Below are 19,299 nucleotides of genomic sequence, written 5' to 3'. Positions count from 1 at the left end.
AAAAAGTTACACGTATAGTTATCATATTTCCCAGCAATTTCTAAGTACATACCCAAGCGAATTGACTTGTACAGGAATGCTCATATCAGCATTATTCATAACAGCCCAATGCTGGGAACAACCCAAATGTCCATCAGCTGCTGAATGGATAAAGTGTGGTATATTCACACAGTGGAATATTATTCACCTGTAAAACAGAATGAAGTACTGATACATGCTATAACATGAATGAACCTTGAAAACATTGTACTAAATAAAAGAAGCCAGTCACAAAAGTCCCCACATTGTGGGGCCTTTCTGTGAAATATCCAGAATAGGCAAATCCATAGAGATAGAAAGTAGATTAGTGGTTGCCAGGGGAGGGAGGAATTGGGAGGCATGGCGTTTCTTTTTGGGGTGGTGGGAATGCTCTTAGAATTAGTGATGATGGTTCTACAACCTCGTGGATACTAAAAGCCACTGAATTGTTCACAGTAAAAGGGCAAATTTTATGTATAGTTTGTGGATTACATCTCAATTTTTTTAAAAAGTAGATTTTTGTGTCCTCACATACTCCATGCCTGGAAAGTTCTTTACCTTTTAGATAAAATAATTCAAAGATTACCAGAACAGAACATCATGGCTACATACTAAAAATTACAATAAAGATCTGAGTGTTTTTGCTGAGACTATTTTTCCAAAACTGACAAAAAATGGCATATGTAGTAGACAGCTTCTGTCACATTTCTTCTTTCAAAATCTTGTGAAAATTTGTATTTCTCAATATATCATTTTCAAAAATTTTTCATTTTTATTTTTTGTTGTACTACTATAAATCTGAGTTGAAATGTCTTTGAAAATATTGACATAAAATGGTATTTTTGTTAGTTTCTCATAATAACAGCTTTGCATTTAATTTCAAAAGACCCTGTTTATAAGTTTTTATAACAGATTTGTTGCTTAGCATTAACTGGTATGGTTTTAGAATTAAATATTATTGTACTGGAATTTATAAGGAGAGAAATACTAGACAAGTTGAGGTACAGTGAAAGGATGTTTTCAGGAACCAGGACATATAATGCACATTCAAAACTTCTGGAAAATATAGAAAAATGTCTGCTTTACTGCAAACTAAATTTTCCCTAATATTTTTCTTCAAATTATTTAATGTAGCAAGATATATACTTTGCTTTTAAAATCTAACTTTTTATTGACATATAAGTAACTTTTCAATGCTCAGGTTTTCACTTTTCTAAATACCAAAGTCATTCCTCTTAAACAGTCTTCTTTCTTTTGCTCCTTGAAACTAAACACAGTTCAGGTATTTGATTAGTGGATGCTAGAATTTGACCTGGAGCTTATATAATTAGAAGAGACACTAGTTTTCCTCATTTAAAAGCCTAGCTAGCATATGACAGTCTCCTTTCCAGGGAAGTCAAACCTCTCTAGTGCTTCTTTTTATAACCTTTAAGTTAATTCAGCATCCAGATACGCCTTGATCTGAGGATGATATAACCACAGCAAGCAACATGGGGTAAGTGTGTGTTTTTATGTGGTTTAAGAGGCATTGAGAGGGGAAATATTTTTATAAGAGAAGAAATCCCGTTAATCCTTACTAATTTAGACTCACAATATGCTAACATTTATTTAAGGTAGACATTTAAAGAAAACTTTCTATTCAAAAGTTATAAGAATGTAATACTTGTGAAATATTCATTTTCTTGATTGGTTTTTGTATTATGTCATAATCTGCCTTTGTAGGTTGTCAACTATTGAAATGTTTGGGGACTGAAGAGTTTTGCATATTTATGTATTTAGTTGAAGCCAAATTAAATTTTGAGAGCAATCTTAAAGGATGACAGGATTCTTGATTTACAAAGCAGATAAATCCAGCATGTGTGTATATGCCTCTTTGGGATTAAGGATAAAGAATGAAAAAGATTAGGAATGGAAAGAGGTTGATTTATGCCTGTTGTAACAGAAAAGGGATAGAGGATTCTATCAGAGTTCACTCCTTTATGTACAGAAAAATATGTGCTGATTTATTACTCAGGGACATTAGTGAAACTTAATTCTAAACCTTTTGTGGGGCTTTAGGGGCATGATGAGAAGAATTGGATTTCATTTGAAAGCTTTCTATTCTTAAGCGAGAATGGGATTCTATCATAATTAGTATTGGAATTGTATGGGTTTTTATATGCTAAAAAAATAGTATTCTTAAAATAGAAAAATGTGTCTTTTTATTACCCTTTTGTCTTTTTTAATAGCTCCTTTCAATACAAAATTATACTTCTGCAAATAGTAAAGCCATTTCACTGAAGGCACTTCTGAAGGATTTAACTAAATGATCAGAAATTTATACTAGAGAAACAAATTTTTTGACACACGTTTACACTAAGTAGTTTCCATGAATTTCATTAATATCTACATTTTTGCTAATACTGTGGGCTCTGAAAACGCAATCTAACCCAGTTTGGAACCTCAGAGGCTTTTGAAAGGAAGATGATCATACTATTGTTAACTTTTAATACAAATATAAAGGTTAACAGATAAGTGCCTTGTACAAATTTCACATACATTTGGTTGATTTGATTTGGGACAGAATTGATAAGGATTCTCTTTATTCCGCCTCCTTCCTTCTCTCTTCTCTGTGTATAAGAGTGTAAATCATCATGGCAGGCCGCTAGTAAACTCCAGGCGATGGGCATACAAAGAGTCTTCCTTTCTTCCTCTCTGTCTCTCTCTCCCTCCCTCCCTTCCTTCTTTTTTCTGTAATGGCAATAGTTCTTAATCTTTTTTGGGAGTGGAGGATCACTGTAAGAATCTTTGTAAACCAGCCCACCCTCTGTGCAAAAAAATGTAAAACCACACAAAATTTTGCATACAACTTCAGGAGATTTGCAGATGGCCTGAATCCCAATCTTGGGACCTCAGGTTAGGAACTTTTGATCTTGAGGTTTAGGACTGGATTATAAATTACTCAGTATTTTTCTTCGTTTCTGGATTTTTATAAAATGTAGGAATCTTTAATAATTCCTGCTAATCTTCTCTCAAGGACAATGTCGAAGATGCTGGTTCTCCCATTGACCCCCTCCCAACACACATACACACACACACACACACACACACACACACACACAATTTACATGAGAGTGAAACACAGTTTAACCAATATCCATAGATTCAACAATCACATTACTGCTGCTTGTCCCCATGACTTGGTTAATCATTTGTGCTTTCAAGAGTGCCAGGAATCACCTCGGGAATCATGGAAGAAAAAAATCCTCGTGCTTTTATTTGTAAGATGCTTTCAGTGCCCCAAATAAGATGAATTAAACCATAAATTGCTAAATATTACAAATATTACACAGGACACTCTTCTGATTGGTAGGTTTGTGATTATTTTGTTTTCTGTTCCTGCCCTTATTGAGAAAAGAGAGGTTAGCAGATATTAACACCTGTTTAAGTCTTCCTAAAATAATCAGAAAAATTAGAAGTGGCAGCTGATCAGATGCTCAAATTTGTCCATTTGAGGAAATCTCTAGAGTTTATTCCCTGAGATTGAGGGAGTAGCTATTTAGGATTTGGGCGGTGGGGTGGCTACTTATATGCCCTTGTATGGGTCTATGCCAGCCCTTTCCACTTTTCCTCAGGCTACGCTGGCATGGTTTTAGTGAGGAACAAAGAGACAAATATTAGAAAATTGTTATGTTCTCTAGAAAGGCTCCTCCTTCTCTTAAATTTTCACCCGATTTCTAATGGAGTGTGTGAGTGGCTGGGGTGGGTAGAGATGGTGCAGAAGGGTGGATAAAGAGATAATCGGGGAGAACTGGAAGAACCTTACTGTGTAAGGGACTCTGACACCTGCTATTTACCATAACACCTGGGCAAAGGATGAACAATGGGAAGAAGGGTGCATTTCTTTGCTGAGATACTTTTCAATACTCCCCATCTCCTAGCAGTTATACAGTGCATTCCCCATTGATATCTGGGGAAAATATAAGTTAAGGCTCTGCTAAAGTTGTAGAACCAATAAAGTTCATTAGGACAGCATATTCAGCCTCCTTTTAGTTTCCCAGGTCAAATGAGTGTAGAGTACTTTCTCAAATTCTTTAATGGATCTATTCTCCACTGCTGAATCTGAGAATTATAGTCCAACTCTTTTTCTTGGGCAAAGCATATGTTTAGCTCCTCCAGTAACCTTTGAAATGTCACTTCTATCTGTGCCCTCCTTTCCTTTCTAATAGTTGCTTCCCTAATTCAGGCCATCATTACCTTTGGATTGTTAAACATGCCTACTCACTGGCCTCTTTGCAGCCGGTCTTTCCTCTACAGTGCCACAAGAGGCATCTTCTTACCGAAGATGCGTGATCTGGTTACTCCATTGCTTAAAAACTTTAGTGATTCCTTGTTCTCTCCACCACAGAGCAGGCTCCTGACAGGATATCCACGGTCCTGTATCTGTCTCCAGTCTGCCTCTCTAGGCTTCCCGCATGCTCTACCCTCAGTGCTTCCTAGGATCCCTAAGTCCACCTCTGCCTTGTAACTTTCTACTCCTGTTCCTTTGCTGATCCTCTTTTTACCATGTCTACAAATTATTCAAAGCCCAGCTGAAATCCTATCTTCTTCATGAAACTTTCTCTAACCCCTACAACTGGAACTCATCTTTTCTGAAAGTTTTAGGCACTTTATACTTTTCTTATTGCATTTGTCACAACCCATCCCATGCTGCTGTTATTCATGTGTCTCATTCTTCCTACTAGACTGTAAGCTCCTGGAAGGAGGAACAATTTTTTATATTTCTCCCAGCACCTGGCACAATGCCTTTTACAAGGTATATGCTATAAATGCTTGTTGAATTGGAATGAACTGTTTTTCCTATAATCCACAAAAAAAGCTAAAAACTTAATTTTTGCCAAAGTTTCTTTTTTCTTCCCCAATAGAGTGACACCATTTTCCAATTCCGATCTGAAGAACGCAAATGACTGTATAATATCCAAAATATGGGTGACACAAGGGAGAAAGTGTAAAAACCAGGACTGGAATGACACACTAGAGACATCTGAAGAGTGGGGAATTTGTTGTTAATAAGTAAAAAGCGCACACAGGCTCAAAGGAAATGAGAGAAATCTTTCAAGAATTAAAAATGGTTCTTGGTTCTAGACAACTTCCTAGAGGGCCAGCATATCAGTAAGGTTGGGTTCATCTGTATATGATGGAAAAACCAAAATAATAGTGGCTTAAACCATCTAGAAGTTTATTTCTCTCTTACATCAAAAAACAAAACAAAACAAAACAACCCAGAGGTAGACTACCCAGAGCTGTTAGAGCAGGTCCTTTTGTGGGGGACTCAGGTTCCTTCTATCTTGCTCATCTGCCATCCATAGTGTACCACCTCCTGGTCCAAGAAGGTTGCCAGGACTCCACCTATCTCACTGGTGTTTAGACAGCAGGAAGGAAGAATGGCAAGAAAAAGATATGTTCTCTCTTTTAAGGAGATTTCCCAGAAGTCACTCACACTGTTTCTGCTTACACCTCATGGGTAGAATCTATTCTTGTGGTTACACAAGAATATAGCTATATAGGAGAAGGCAGAAAATAATTTTTTAACTGGATTACTAAAAAAGAGGAGAATGGATACTGGGTGGCAACTAGCAGTGACTGACAGAGCTAGTATCAGGCATTACATTGCCTCTTATATTCTTTCAGGACAAAGAACAACATTATGCACAAAAAGGAATCTGTTAAGAAAAATTTTCTGTAAAGTTAAGGGGGACAAAAAAGAGCAAGCCAAGCTAGGAATAAACATAGATTTGCTTAGGATAAAGGACAGGGACCTTGACAAAATGACAAAGGTGACTAAGTTAGCCTTTGGTCCCCTCTACGGCCCACTCCAACATCCCAGCCCCTGCCCCCCAGCCTTCATCTCCCTTAACCCTCACATCTGCACAGTGAGGTGACTATTATTATTATTACTATGCCAATTGTACAGATCAAGAAACAAAAAAACCAGGAAGATTCAGAGACTTGGCCAAACTGCCCAAGAGGCTTCAGATAATGAAAAATAAATAAAAGATATAGCTGGCTTAGAACCTTCTGTACTGCTCAAAAAAAACCCATATAAATCATGCAGTGTTCTCCAAATGGGTTTGTACTTAATTTTGACTGTAGATCACCTCAATTAGCCCCTACAGAAAAATCCATTACAAACCTATTTTTCTTGTCACTTCACGTAGGTGATTTCATTTAATGTGAGATACTTAGGAAACTCTTTAGATTTGTGCCTTTCATTATTTAAGGGTCAGATGAACTGCTTTGAACTCTTCTGATTCAGGAAAGCCCCCTAAGACATGCTGGAGTATTCCAGCTATGTTTTTAAATACATAGAAATTTATTTTTATTAGTCACCCCAAAGATACAAATACTGAGGTCATTGTGCCTACTCAACACCAAATGACTGAAAAAGTAAAAGACTAGAGAAAGAAGAACTGTTATTTTTCACCTTATATATTTTTAACTATGAGAAATTTTTAACAATCAATTGCACACATAATAAAAACTTTTAGTTATGAAATTATAGGAAAAAAAGGGTAGTATAAATTACCAAGTACCTGTCATTATCAACAGCGTTTTATTTTTTATAGAACCTCTAAAGAAATCAGGAAGACTTCACACAACATGATGTGATGTCTGCTGGTGGAGCCAGGCCATGAGGTGAGTGAAAATTGTAAAGAACTACTAGTAAGAACGCACATCAACAAAGAGCTTAGTTTAAACCAATGTACTTGTACTTATTTTGTACCAGTATAGTTATAAATCGTTTTAAAGAATTTTGTAACCTTTCTTTGTTTAAAAACAAACAAATTAACATATTATGGGATTCCTTTATTAATTAGCAGTCAGCTGATAGCCACCTTATAAACCAGTCATGTTACATCAGACTTTAACTGCGTATACAAATGCTTACTCATGGTATTGAGACCAGAAAGAACAATGTTTTAATTGAGTTCTATTTTGTATGTCTTTGGGGAATTGCAAAAAAACCTTAAGAACAACAACATTTACTTTACATTCAACTGATATTCACTGAGTCTCTACTTTATGCCAGGCTTTGTGACATAGTAACTATGTGGGTTAGGTAAGGCTTATCCTCATTTTACAGTTGAGGAAACGTAGGTTTATAAAGGTTAAGTAAAGTTCCCAGGGTCACAAAACTAAATGAGTAACAGAGCCGGAATTTGGAGCTGGAATGTTTGATGCACTTAAGAAAAAACTCCCAACGTTTAAAAGATTATTTTTAAATTTCAAATCTAAAACGTGCACATTGTAATACAAACAAACTTGGTCAAGATGGAAGAGTATAAGTAGAACTTGAAAGCACATCCCACCGCTACGCCCATCCCTCTTTCCAAGCACAACCGCTGTTAGTAGTTTGGCATAAATCCTTCCATATCTTTCCTTTTGTCCAATGTACTTTTCACTGTATCATACGTCCTGTCTACTTAAAGACATCAACAACTAAAGGAGGCTAAATTACCGTCTATCTTCACTAATATAAAATCTACCTTTAAATAATAACTGAAATGCTCATTCAGCTAACATTAGGCATCCAAGTGTAGAGACACAAAGAAGGACAGAAGTCACTCTCTGTTTCCTAGGGACTCATAATCTAGTGTAGCAGTTCCTAATTTGGTTTTGAGAGAGCAGATATGGACTCCTTCGAGAGTCTAATGTGAGCTCTGACCCTTCTCTCCAGAAGAAAATGAATCTACATAAAATTTTGCCTATAATTCAGGGGATTCATGGACACCCAGAGAGTATATGGACCCCTGATCTTGTAGAGTAAGATTTTTATATTAATAATTTAACATAAATACTGTTATGGAAGTGTGGACAAGTTACTGTGGCAGCACAGAAAAGCAAGGACTTAACTCTACTGAGATATGTCACGAAAGACAGGGAAGAGTGGTAATTGCACAGAATCTTGAAGGACACAAGGAGTTGACAGCTAGCCCAGGGGAGGGAAAGGACGTCCACTGAGGAAACATTTATAAAGCCCAGAGGCTAGAAAGGACAGGGGACCACAAGACTGTCTTTGTGATAAGAGCCCAGCATGTACATGAGAGTGACTAAAGTTGGGTTTGCAGAGCTAGGTAGAGGCCAGATCATGAAGGGATTTGTCTATTGTGTTAGGACATTTGAACTTTAGGAGTCACTGAGATATAAAAAGGAGATACCATTTGATTCAGAGTTGTTGGGAGATCACTGATGAAATAATATACTATTAAAAAGATACATTGCTAAAATCAAAAGAAGTTGATTGGAAGGTCATTGCTTTTACAAAGGCGATTGGGAGAATAAAGCTCTGAAACTGCATTTGTAAGATAAAACTCAAAATTTGGGCAACACATCTGGCCCCTCACTGTGGTGAGTCCCAAGCACAATCAAGCTAGCGTCAGCCACTCAGAGTGGATCACTCACTCCCGTTTGCCACACCCGCATGCCCTCTGCTCTTCTCCAGGAACTCCTGATGGACCATTTGGTTTCCCATTGACTCTTCCACCTGCAAAGAGGAGGAAAGAGAAAGAGGGTAAAATAGATCAGGTTCTCAATTTTTCTACCCTGAGCATGTATTGCTTTTATAACTATTTTTGTAATTTAGGTTTTAAAGTAATGTAGTATAAAGCAAGGCTTACAAATAATGTCACAGCTGGTTCATTTCTATTTGGCTGTACTTAACCTAATAGACCTAACTAAAAATCCAATATTAGTTTCCACCTCCTACTCCTTGGCAGTGGCTTCACAATTAAGGTAAGACTATAAAGTCTCAAGGATGTTTCACTTGATAAATATTTATTATTTATTATTCATTTGAAATTTTACTTATCAGATGCTATAAAGGCTTTGAAGACTAAGCTTGTACGAATATTGTGTATGCAATTTTGTGTGTATGATGTATCATAAAAATTTTGTGTGTGATGTATCACAAAAATTTTTTATAACACATTTGGTGATTTAAAAGCATTTGGTCTTTCTCAAAGGGTAGTGCTCCAAAAGGTTTCTCAGTCTACATATTTAGATAGTGAACTTTGTTAAAACAAAATTTACAATTTAGGTGAAATAACATTGATTTTTTTCCAGCTTGCCTTTTCTAGCTCATTAATTTAAAACGTATATGTCTTCTTTCTATTAATATAAAGTTCTGTGTTGTTTTCTTTTTCCCCCAGCTTTACTGAGGTATAATTAACAAATAAAATTGTAAGATATTTAAAGTGTGTGATGTGATAACTTGATATATGTATACATTGTGGAAGGATCCCCTCCATCAAGTTGATTAGCACATCCATCACCTCACATGTTTACCTTTTTTTTTTTTTTTTGGTGAGAACATTTAAGTTCTGCTGTCTTAGCAAATTTCATTTATACAATACAGCCTTATCAACTATAGTCACTATGTTATACATTAGATCCTCAGACCTTATTCATCTTATAACTGAGAATTTGAACCCTTTTACCAACCTCTCCCTGTTGTTTTTTTTAGGGAAAAAAATCATTAACCATAAACATCCTCTGGAATTTAATTAAATTCAACTCAAACTTGTGTTGAGTACCCACTGCAACAAACTTTTCATGTCAGAGGAATGTGAACAAATGATATAAATGAATTTATCTTTAAAACTCAAGCTAATTTTGCATGCCTCTTTATAAAATATCTGAGCATTTAAAAATATATGATAATTTTAAAAATTACTTACCATTGAGTAAAATTACTACCATAAGGAGACGATCCATGATTGTCTCGAGGCTTGAAGTCCAGCACTCTAGTTTGATAAGAACCAGATACCTGCCAGGTAAAATGAATATGAATAAGAAATGCTCCCTGCCCTGGTGGAGCTTACAGAGTTGTGTGAGAACAGACATAGAGACTATTGCCCATAATTCCCAGCTGGGAGAGAAACTAGCAATATAGTATGAGAATGTAGCAGGAAAGTGATTGACTATGATTTGGAGGATCAGGGCAGGCTTCATAGAGTAGGAGGTGCTTGAATTGAGCCTTGAAGGATGAGAAATATTTCATTAGGTATTTGAGGAGTAGAAGATATTTGAGGCATAGAAGATGGGAGGAACAAAGGTACAAAGGCAAGTGTGTTTGATGAAATGCATGAACTGTGACCATCTACACATCTATATCATATTTATAGAACTACTATACAGTTTTACTTGAAATATTATGAAATAGAGAAAGAAATCAAGTAAGTTCAGCTAGTCCAGCCATTAGCTGTTAAAAGTAACAAACTCATTTCAACTAATGTCTAACTGGTTACAGGGACACATGGGGAACTCCACCCAGGCAGCCTCTCCGAGGTTCAGGAGAAGAGTGGCCCCAGAGGATACAGTGAGGTAATAATGATTTGCAGAGCTGATGAACTGGAGTTAGTGAGAAGGGACTCCTGAGATATAAAATTAAGGTCCCCTAGGCAGAGCTGGATCAGAAGACCTGAGGCAGGCTAAAAATCTGGCACTCATTCAAACGGATTTTCTTTCAGTACTCAACATGTGAATAGAGGAGAGGCTGATCCTTTGGTGGAAGAAAGGTGGAGGAGGAGAACTCCTAAGGGCAGTACTCCGCCTCCTGTCCAGGATCACTAGTGGTTCAGCGCTGGCCTCACACTGGCTATACTACTCAGCAAAACAAAAAACTCTACAAGAAAACCAGACCCCCTGCTCTTAGAAGGCTTTTTGGTGACCATTTGTTGCTACTCAAGACTGCGTTTAGGATAGCCCGTCACCCTCACCTCCAAACACACAAACATACAAACCATACCCTCAAGATGTTTATCAAAGCATTCCTTTCGATCACACAAGATACTTTCCTTGAGAGAGGTCCTGATATAGTTTTCTCTCTCACACATTTCCAGGGTTCTTTTAGTACCCCTGATAGATTAGCACGAGCACAGCTCCTTAAGCCAGCTCTCATCCTATTTTCAGGCCAAAAATTGACAAGCTATTGATTGTTGGGGGCTACCCACTCCCCACAACTGGGCTGAGGTGCTGCCGTGGATACAAGCTCTTGGTTCTGATTCCTGCGGTGGTAATCAGTGCCTGCATGATGTTCACCTGTGAACTAGGCACTGGGGACGGCAGAAGCAGCTTCACATATGGTCCCTACCCTTGACAGCCTTTGAATCTAGATACCTCGGCAGGATCCAACATTTACTTTTTCTTTTATCTCTGCTGATCTCAGGCTAGGCTTGCAGCTTTGCCCTAGGAAAAATTGCAAGGGATAGTCATAATCACTACCAGAGACATAATCATACCAGTGACAAAGCTAATCAGACTCTTAGGTTAAGTAAAGTCAACCAACTATTTAAATCATGGATCTGGGATTTGAATCCAGATCTTCCATACTTCAAACGCTCAGATTCTCCATCCCTACTCCCAGTTGGCACCTAGCTTGGCTCTCAGTGTTGCTCTCAATTAGCTAAAATGTTAGCTGACAACAGAGTGTGTCAAAAAAAAAAAAAATCAATCTCTCAATAGCCAAAGGAATAAAGTCATAGTGTTGGTGATAGGCAGTGAGGCTGATATATTTGGGCAAGGGGCCTGACCTGACAGCCATTTTATTCCACTTATTTATGAGGCCCACCTCACTGAGATTAAAGTGGTGTTATCAAATTCTATAATTACCGTATTTGTATAAGAAATTGGGACTCTGTCGTAAGCCATTTTATTATTTTTGTCAAAACAGAACCTTATGACTTGGTCAAGTCGTTTAACCTCTCAACCTCCTCTTTATTTGTGAAGTGACAGGGTTTGGCTGGCCAATCTCTGTGCAATCTTTCAGTTCTGATTTTTTTTCCACTACATGCTGAATCTTTAGTTTATATTGCAAGTAGTTCTCATGGGTGTGGTTTGGTTTGGTTTGGTCTTTCCAAACTAGGATATTGGTTCATTCATTTATTCAACACCTATTTATTTAGGGCCTCTTCTGTGCTAGGCCTTTTTTAGACCTTGGGGAGTGCAGAGTGAATAAAAACATCCAAGCCTTCATGAAGTGGAGGTGGCAGGCCAAGATGGTCAGTAAATAAATAAATAGAGAGCATTGTCATTTGGTGGTAAATGCTGTGCAGAAAGATATGCAAAGAAAGAGAGATGTGTGATGGAGCCTGGGTCCTGCTCATACATGCGTGCGTCACGGAAAGCCTTTCTAATCAGGTGACATTTAAGCAGAGACCAGAAGCCCTAGAACTTTCTTATCCTTCATGCATTCATGCATCCTTCAAGACCTTGAAGTGGTCAAGAGAGAGGAATGAGAGGCCCTGGTGGAGGTGCATGAGAGCTTCAGTTTCAACCTCACCTTTCCCCCTCACATCCTTTGTGTTCCAGGATTTTCGCAAATGAGTTTTTCTCACTTCTGTGATGCTAAACATACTTGTCTAACATTTTAATGACATTTCAAATGTATTGCATCTATTTGTTTACTTAATTTTTGCTAATGGGGATTATGACTATTAACAGTAAATTTAAATTTAAAAAATTATGACAACTGAATTTACAGGATTTTAAGAAGCAGGGATTTGTTTTGCATGTGAACTTTGCATCCAGATTTACAGCATTTCTCTCTTCGGCTTCACAAACCACAGGCTAGAGGAAGGACTCCAGATGAGAATATGTGGGAAGGAGTTAAAGATTCAAGGACTAGGCTGGAAATACTGCTTTCAAAGTGTTGGGTTTTGTTTCTCTAGATACATTTTGCATCTACTGGCTTATTCACTGCCTATCGCATAATTTGTTTTGGAGGCCAGGAGCAGGCCAGGAACCTGGATCCCCAAGCAGGTGAATGGCAGACACTCCAGGCTGAAGGCAGGTCCTCCAGCGTTAAAAGGAAAGAAATGGGCAAGCCCCAGGCAGTGAGGTGTCTAAGGTACATTCCAAAGTGGGTGAAGGAAGAAGAGGATTGATTTTCCCTCTAAATCCAAAACATTAGAATTGCAAACATATAACAAAGGCTAAGCCATTGCAGGCTACCTATTTTATGACCCTGTAACTCTGAAAATGCCCCTTAGGGCTGAGATAGAGCATTAAATCCCCTTGTTCCACTTTCATAGCCGGAATTTCCAGTGGCCAAATTCTTCCTCCCTTAGTCTCTGCATCCATGACTGTTGATTACCAGATTTTTAGGTAAGAGAACACTTAATCAATTCATTATTAGGTCTGATTAACAGCTAATTAATTAGAGAAGGATTATGTATTAAAAAGTTACCATTGACAGCATTTGGCAGATTTATCATCTCAGTCAACTAACTTTTCTTGAGCTTCTACTCTGTGTAAGAACATAGAATGGGCACCAGAGAGACCGAGAGATGGAAAAAATAGCCTCTCTTCTCAAGAAATTTTTAATCCTATTTAGAAAATGAGATTATTCATGTAAGATAAGATAGCAGTAGAAAATCATGGTTTGGGTTCCAATTGAGTTCTATAGATATTCCAAGAAAGGAGGAATAATTTCCTATTGGATTGAAGGCAGAAAGTTCCAGAGAGGGATTGAGCCTGAGTTAGACTTTGGGGAACTGAGTAAGGATTTGACAGTTGGAGTAGGGTGAGAAGGGGCAGACCAGGCAGCAGGGAAAGGGAGAGACAAGGTAGGAATGCAAGTGGTGACTAAGACTCAGGAGGCTGGCACATCTCCTACATACTGGAAACAAAGTTGGACAGGAAGGTGAGGGACATTGTGCAGGACTTTGAGGTTTATGTGATATTTTATTAAGAAGACAGCTGTTCAAGTTTTTGAGCAGGAGCAAGAGATGATCACAGTGATATTTAAAGCGAAATAACCTAGTAGCAGTGTAGAGGGTTGATAAACTAATTAGGATGCTCTTACAGATGTTAAGGCACAAAGCAGTCAGGGTTGAACCACAGAAGTGACAATGGAAAGGGAAGGAGGAAATTTAAGAAACTTTACAAAGCGAGACGCAGAAAGACTTCACTGTGGTGGATTGTAGGATGAGGGGAAGATCATTCTGAGGTCTTAAGCTGGTGCCAGAACTAGGGAAATCTCAAGGGGGTGGCTGGATAGGCTGAAGATGACCGATGTGATGGAAACAGGTTGACTTTGAAGTGAACACAGAACAACCAAGTGAAAATATTCATTGGAGAGAAATATAAGTGCAACTAGGGATATTCATTTAGCAGAAAAAAAAGATGAACAGCTAATTTTGTTTCTGTTCCTCAAAATAAAGACCTGACTACTAAAAAATAGCTAAAACTACATAGTGGAAGAACTAGGGGTTAGGAAATTGTGAACTGCTTAGCATAATTTGGGGTACATTTGGGGTAGATTGAACAAAAGGACGGTTATGGAAGGCTCTGGGGACTGGAGGGCTGGTGATAGAGGCCATTGGTTGCTCTCTAACCATGTTGCTGAGCAATATTTGGAGATACCCTGCTAGATCTTAGCCTCAGCCTTTCAGAGCTTCCAGGACTTTGTGAGCCTCTTCATACTAGAGATGAGGAAATGGAAGCCCAGAGAGGGCTCCTGGCTTTGCCACAGTCCCGCAGTGAGTGAGAAGTCAGGGTTGGATCTCAGTCCACTATTCTTCCCATTTCCTGACGCTGCCGGTCCGCAGATGCACTAACTTCCTGGCTCTTATGAGAATATTTCCACATAGTTCTATAGTGGGAAGCCTGATGAAAACGTTTACAGACTTCATTATCAAAATGCCAAATGGATGGCCTATAAAGAGGGCTAAGTATGTAGCACTGAAGACAGGAAAAGATGTGAGGCAGCATGTGTGCGCCCTGTTAGATCAACTTGCCTTCAGGTAAGGGAACTGTGTTCTAGTGACATCAGAGCAAGATGAAATGGGCATAATCTACACAGAGAATGATTCCTTAGAGCATGCTTATGCAGCCCTACAATAGATTTCAAGTGAGGTTGTTCAGTGTCTTTCCAAATATAAAGGTTCTGAAGAATAGGATTGCTATCCAACTCTCTGGGATGAGAGAAGTATGTAATTCAGTTTGGAAGCAGGAGGATGAAACACTTCTATTCTGTGTATTATTTACTTATTCCTCACCCAACTTGTTCCAAAAAGGAAATTGAAATAGTACAACAAGGGATTTAGGAATCAGAATATAGTTTCTTAGCAAAACCAGCCCCAGTGTGTTCTGGTCTCTTTATGGAATGTTTCTAGGCCTTTTCTCCTTGTGCCAAACTTACCAGATGTGGTAAGAAATTACTCATTGGTTGCGTTCAGTCTGCCTTAGCTCTAGGGAGGGCATGTATGAAATAGGCTGAAATTATAAATGAAAGAAACTAATGATGAATTTACATTTTTCAGTTATCAATAAAAATGTTGAATATTTCTTATATCTAGGTTACTATGCTGTTGGACGCTAGCCATAATGGGTTATAAGATGATCCTCGCCTTAGTGAGGTTAGGTGACAGTTGAGGAGAATGGCCAAGGCAGGCTGATGAAGGGTATGAGACACGAACTGCCCTTTGAAGGTTGAGCAGGACCTGGGTTGGCAGAGGGCGGCGGTTGTTAAGGTAGGGGACCTGCAGGAATGAGATCCTCAGGTAGAAAAGCATATGGCCTGTGGGTGGACTAGTTCTGTAGGGAGAATGCTGTAGTTTTGGTGGCAAAAGAATATCACTGACCTCTGTCAATGGTGCACGGGCTGTGGGCTATTTTTCTGAGATCCTAAATTTACAGCATTTGTCTATGATTTCTAGCTCCTGGAGTCTTTGTTCACTGGGAGGGAGAGAGAAAATACAGTCATTGTAAAGACTAGGTTTTACTCTATTCTCCTTCCTAACAGTTCTGAAAGTGCCAAAGGAAGATCCAAATTGGATGTCATTTTATCTGAACTATGAAAAAAATTCTCCCAGGAGAGACAGCAATAACCTGGTTTCCCCTCTCACCTAAAAAAGGCTTTGGTCACTGATGATCTATTTCACAAGGTACTACTAACTCAGTCATGTGATTCAGATCTTGTGAGTCCTGCAATTGCCACTGCTGTGGCAGGAGGAATGCCTCCTGAGGACTAGTTAAGGTTTTACCACGTTGATATACCCCCCTGTAAATCAGGGTCATCCCTAGGGCTGAAGGGAGCACTCTTTACAGCTCAGGGCTCTTTCCCTTCACCATTCTCCCTGGGGCCTCTCTTGGCTTCACTGTCTTCCCTCTCTTCCAATTAGGACTGACTTAGTGAAAATATAGCGACAGTTGCTTTATTTTCGTTTGAAGTAGGCATTTACCTTGTATTGGGGCAACACCGTGCTCTCTGCCTCTTGCATAGAGTGTCTCTGAGAGGCTCTTAACTTCCACTCAGATGAATCCAGGGAGACAGGGAAAGGTTGAAATTAAAGCAAGTCAAATCAGGATAAGAAAAGAGATAGAGCAGGCCAGCCCCAGTGGCCTAGTGGTTAAGTTTTGTGCGTTCCACTTTGGCAGCCTGGGTTCAGTTCCCAGGTACAGACCTATACCACTCATCTGTCAGTGGCCACGGTATGGTGGCAGCTCACCTACCAAAAAAAAAAAAAAAAAAGAAAGAGGAAGATTGGCAACAGATGTTAGCTTAGGCGAATCTTCCTCAGCTAAAAAAAAAAAAAAAGAACGAAAAGAGATAGGGCACATCTTCCTGACCAGACCCATAGCCCATGAAGCATTCCAGCTCACAAAATCAAGTTCTGACATATTTATTTATGCCAATCCATAAAATGAGTCAGAGGAGCCCCTGGAAGTAATATAATCTGAAACTTCTGATAAGTTTTGATGTCTTAAATGAGGCATTCTTAAATTTCAAATAAGTATCTCTAGCCAGTGGGTTGTTTCGTGTGTGATAGCATGCTGGTGTTTTTCTGATTGATGCTGACACACGGCAACTCAACCAAATTACTCTATCCTGACTGATATTATTAGGTAAGCAAAAGAAATTAAGGTGCCAGTGGAGTGGAGGTGGGAGGATCTCTGTCATTCCATACGTATTCTGACCTAAAGACCCTCTGTGTGCTCCCGAGCTACAGAATTGCCCATTCTCTGGGCTTTGCCCTCTTCTCGCTGGCTCTGGGCACTGGGAGGCTGCTGGCATGGGTGAAGCATCAGTTATCATTAGTTTTGGTGTGGGGCCATTCATTGGGAAATACTGCTCTCTCTTCATTCTTCAAGCCCAGTGATGGGCACAAGGGATATATTTCTGCCAGTGCAACTTTGCTTGATAGAATAAAATAGGATTATTTTTTCCTAACAAAAATCATCTCCAGACTAAAGTCTTTCTATATTTACTACTCATTCTTTACTGCTTATATGAAGCACATTGTGATAAAGAGCATGTTTTTCTTGTAGTCTATCAGATAAGAATTCAATTCACTTCCACAAACATTTTTTGAGCACATGCCCAGAATGGGGAAAGGAGCTGGGGATACAAAGATGAATAAAACACTGCCGCTGCTCCTGAGCTGCTCATTGTCTGGGGAGGGAACTAACGTTCAGGCAGTTAACTAAGGATGTGACCTGGTTCAGTGGAGGGGCCATCCTATTTCTAGCAACCCTCATATTTGAGAAAAGGCCAAGCAGGAGGCTGACGTGAGGACCAAGAACCATTTTCAAAATAAGATTATTTTTTATTTGGGATGTCTAGTGGCAGAGTTCTATTTTAATTCTGTAATTTATTACCTTTGCCACTTTAAATTGCTATGTACTTAAGGATGATTTAATTATACATTTTTTCGAAGTGGGTATAAAAAGTTACGTTATCACTGAGGTATCTTCATTTTAAACACTTGCATACCTATGTATTATGAAATTTGTCTTATCTCCTTATCATTTTGCTTCTAAGGGTCACACTGTACACTTTGTTTTCTGGCATTATGTTAATTAATGAATTATATTAACAGATTCATAAGCATCAAGCCATTTTTATATTCCAGAACAAACTCTATTGGTCATAGTGTTTTATTTTTGTTTCCTAATATTTTATTTAGACTATTTGTATATTTATTTAGGCTATCCTAGAGTAGATTTGGCATCAGAACCTCATAGAATGGATTTAGTGATTTACATATATCCTAGTCTCTGATGTGGATTAAGTACTATAGCTATTTTTATTTATAGAAACTTCCTGTGATATTATCCTGGGTCATTTCTTATTGGGGGGTTGGATATTTGACACCCCTTTCAATATCTCCTATAGATAGTTGTTCTAGTTGACTGTAAAGTTTTTAGAACAAAGTTCAGCAATGTATGCTTTCCTAGTAGAAAATTGTCCATTTCATCTAGCTTTAAAAATTATTGGCAATAAATTACACATAGAATTTTTAAAATAATTTTTCATAGCCTCTGAACTGGTGGTTACATCTCTCTTTTTTGTCCTACCTTGTATTCTTTCTCTGTCTCTCAATTCCCCTCTCCCTCATCTGACTTGTCAGAACTTTTATCATTTTATTAACCTTTTCAATCTGTTTTTTCAAATAGCTATCAGAGCCAACATAGGAATTAATACATTTTTAATGACAGTAAAAGTGGTTCCTTATATTATAGTGCTTTGGAATCCTGTTGCATGAAGCAGTTTACTTAAAGATAAAGAATAATAGAAAGAATAATGGTCTTAAGTGGTGCTACTTCCTGTATAGCTTTGGGTAAATAATTGTTCAGACCTAGGGTTTCCTTCTGTATAAAATGGATGGCAACATGTGCCCTGCCCACTGCACAGCGTGGCTGCAGTGATCAGGTGAGCTCATGTGTGTGAGACTGCTCTGAAAACTGTGATGTACCTACAGACAAGGTCATGAAATATGTCACTTCATGAAATATATGTTGCTTTTAGGCTGTATAGAAAAAACAAACAACCCCTCTCATAATTTTTTTAAAGCATTTTTCTACATCACAAAGATCATATAGACTCTCCTCTCTGAAAACATTTATAGGATTCGTCCTGAGAAATTATTTTAGTTTCAGGGGAAAATATTTCCTCATCACCCTCCCCCCAACATAAAAAGTTCTCATTCTACTAAATTAGAAATGTGCACTAAAGACCCATTCAATAAAGGGCACTGAAATGGAAATTAACTCAAGTCTGCTTTCAATTAATTTCAATTCCCCAAAGTGCCAAACTTTCCTTTTCTGTCACAGCAGTAATTGGAAAGTAATAGACAATCCTAAGTTTTCATGGTTTTATGCGTATATGCGTGTGGGGGGGTATACATTCTAGGTCAGTCTGGAGGAGGGTCAGGAGATTTTTGGTATTCTTTAGGCTACTATTAAGTTTATTAATATTATTGTTTGAATTAATTTCATAAAAATCTGGCTATAACTTCT

The 19,299-nt window shown here is 38.2% G+C and overlaps 1 protein-coding gene and 1 long non-coding RNA gene across 23 annotated transcripts in view; one reads left to right on the top strand and one right to left on the bottom strand.

Annotated features, from left to right (window-relative positions):
• Positions 1–1,353: 1,353 nt before the first annotated feature.
• Positions 1,354–19,299, top strand: part of ARHGEF33 (Rho guanine nucleotide exchange factor 33) — a 112,199-nt gene continuing 94,253 nt past the window's right edge. For 19 of the 22 annotated variants that reach the window (XR_011504088.1, XR_011504089.1, XR_011504087.1 and 16 more), the window contains exons 1-2: positions 1,354–1,513; positions 6,624–6,693. The gene's annotated coding sequence lies outside the window, so the exon portion shown is untranslated. The remainder of the gene's footprint in view (positions 1,514–6,623; positions 6,694–19,299) is intronic. The other 3 variants (XM_070512231.1, XM_070512233.1, XM_070512232.1) reach the window with 1 other exon arrangement.
• The window catches only part of LOC139045542 (uncharacterized), a 31,732-nt gene continuing 20,838 nt past the window's right edge, over positions 8,406–19,299 (bottom strand). Inside the window, exons 4-5 of the long non-coding RNA XR_011504091.1 lie at positions 9,735–9,823; positions 8,406–8,542 (exon numbers count right to left, since the gene is read on the bottom strand). This is a non-coding gene — a long non-coding RNA (uncharacterized lncRNA). The remainder of the gene's footprint in view (positions 8,543–9,734; positions 9,824–19,299) is intronic.

Source organism: Equus asinus, chromosome 6 (genome assembly GCF_041296235.1).
Source record: "Equus asinus isolate D_3611 breed Donkey chromosome 6, EquAss-T2T_v2, whole genome shotgun sequence".
Lineage (NCBI taxonomy): Eukaryota > Metazoa > Chordata > Mammalia > Perissodactyla > Equidae > Equus > Equus asinus.
The sequence above is the reverse complement of the archived record's forward strand: the minus strand, read 5'-3'. Positions and strand labels throughout refer to the sequence as shown.